Here is a 2766-nt window from a genome sequence, read left to right on the forward strand (position 1 = left end):
CTGCCAACCAACGAGAAGTGTTGAAGGAGAAGGACTTTTGCAAAAGTCCGGAGACGTCACTTTTGGATCTAGCTACCTGATTAACTGTAGGCGACAGCAGACAACAGCCCCTCATCTGTGTAGTGGTAAAGAACCTGCTTTCCTGTCATCTGGACTGACTATTCAAGGCTATAGACTCTGTGAAGAACTAGCCGTCGGGTTGTCATCAACACCTGTGACCCCCCCCCCCACCACATCATCAGCAACGGCTACAATTTCTACAAGACGGTGTCAACCTCCACCAGACACCCCAGTATAACTGTATATATTAGCGTTGAATTCAAATGTCATTTTTTCATTTCATTTTTCATTTTTTTAAGTAGGATACACCTTCATGTTTCACTGTTTTATTTTTGCATTACTAAATAATAAAGTGTTTATCTTGGTAATACTGTGTGAAGTTGTTACAGGGCTGAGTAAGCCTTCACATCCCATCTCAGGCTGATCTATCCGTCACACTAGACAAATGGATCTGAAGCAGAGACATCCTCATCATCACATAGACAACGAAATCTTTTAAAACGAAACGTAAAAAGTGTTTTATTAAATTTACAAGCGTAAAAGATACGTGTGCATAAGCAGAGTGAAAAATTCACTGTTGCAGCAACCTGACAACAACTAGGCTAAATACAGTGAAACTTTGATTTACTTGCAATAAACAATATCCATTAAAGTTTGACTCAAGTCGAGCAGGATTCAGTTGCAATTTATCATGTTATTTAATCAAGGGCGGGCCAGGTGGCCTGCCCTTGATTAATAAAACATCGAGTGTATTAATTCGTTCACACACAAAAATATATCTATGTACGTATTTACCAATTATTCCCAAGACAGTTTGGCTTGCTGTCCGACATTGGCAATGACAACGCGACAGTCTACACACACGCACCCCTCACGGAATTGGATATGTGCTCCAGTTCCCCGAATTAAGCCTGAATGCCTTCCACATCCCCCAGGCGCTGTATAATCATACGGGTTTAGGGCTTCCCCTTGATAATAATAATAATAATATACACACACACACACACACACACACACACACACACACACACACACACACACACACACACACACACACACACAAACACACATTCACACTTGCATTCATATATGCAATTATATACATGTATATACATGTATATATATGTATATATATAAAGGTAGCTTACGAGAGGTTTTTACAAAGCAGAAGTGTTATAAGAAGAGCAGAGTATATGGAGAGTAAAAGAAAGGTGAAGAGAGTGGTGAGAGAGTGCAAAAGGAGAGCAGATGAAAGAGTGGGAGAGGCACTGTCAAGAAATTTTAATGAAAATAAGAAAAAATTTTGGAGTGAGTTAAACAAGTTAAGAAAGCCTAGGGAAAGTATGGATTTGTCCGTTAAAAACAGAGTAGGGGAGTTAGTAGATGGGGAGAGGGAGGTATTAGGTAGATGGCGAGAATATTTTGAGGAACTTTTAAATGTTGAGGAAGAAAGGGAGGCGGTAATTTCATGCACTGGCCAGGGAGGTATACCATCTTTTAGGAGTGAAGAAGAGCAGAATGTAAGTGTGGTGGAGGTACGTGAGGCATTACGTAGAATGAAAGGGGGTAAAGCAGCTGGAACTGATGGGATCATGACAGAAATGTTAAAAGCAGGGGGGGATATAGTGTTGGAGTGGTTGGTACTTTTGTTTAATAAATGTATGAAAGAGGGGAAGGTACCTAGGGATTGGCAGAGAGCATGTATAGTCCCTTTATATAAAGGGAAAGGGGACAAAAGAGATTGTAAAAATTATAGAGGAATAAGTTTACTGAGTATACCAGGAAAAGTATACGGTAGAGTTATAATTGAAAGAATTAGAGGTAAGACAGAATGTAGAATTGCGGATGAGCAAGTAGGCTTCAGAGTGGGTAGGGGATGTGTAGATCAAGTGTTTACATTGAAGCATATATGTGAACAGTATTTAGATAAAGGTAGGGAAGTTTTTATTGCATTTATGGATTTAGAAAAGGCATATGATAAAGTGGATAGAGGAGCAATGTGGCAGATGTTGCAAGTTTATGGAATAGGTGGTAAGTTACTAAATGCTGTAAAGAGCTTTTATGAGGATAGTGAGGCTCAGGTTAGGGTGTGTAGAAGAGAGGGAGAATACTTCCCGGTAAAAATAGGTCTTAGACAGGGATGTGTAATGTCACCATGGTTGTTTAATATATTTATAGATGGGGTTGTAAAGGAAGTAAATGCTAGGGTGTTCGGGAGAGGGGTGGGATTAAATTATGGGGAATCAAATTCAAAATGGGAATTGACACAGTTACTTTTTGCTGATGATACTGTGCTTATGGGAGATTCTAAAGAAAAATTGCAAAGGTTAGTGGATGAGTTTGAGAATGTGTGTAAAGGTAGAAAGTTGAAAGTGAACATAGAAAAGAGTAAGGTGATGAGGGTATCAAATGATTTAGATAAAGAAAAAATGGATATCAAATTGGGGAGGAGGAGTATGGAAGAAGTGAATGTTTTCAGATACTTGGGAGTTGACGTGTCGGCGGATGGATTTATGAAGGATGAGGTTAATCATAGAATTGATGAGGGATAAAAGGTGAGTGGTGCGTTGAGGTATATGTGGAGTCAAAAAACGTTATCTATGGAGGCAAAGAAGGGAATGTATGAAAGTATAGTAGTACCAACACTCTTATATGGATGTGAAGCTTGGGTGGTAAATGCAGCAGCGAGGAGACGGTTGGAGGCAG

This window comes from Cherax quadricarinatus, chromosome 19 (genome assembly GCF_038502225.1).
Source record: "Cherax quadricarinatus isolate ZL_2023a chromosome 19, ASM3850222v1, whole genome shotgun sequence".
Taxonomy (NCBI): Eukaryota; Metazoa; Arthropoda; class Malacostraca; order Decapoda; family Parastacidae; genus Cherax; species Cherax quadricarinatus.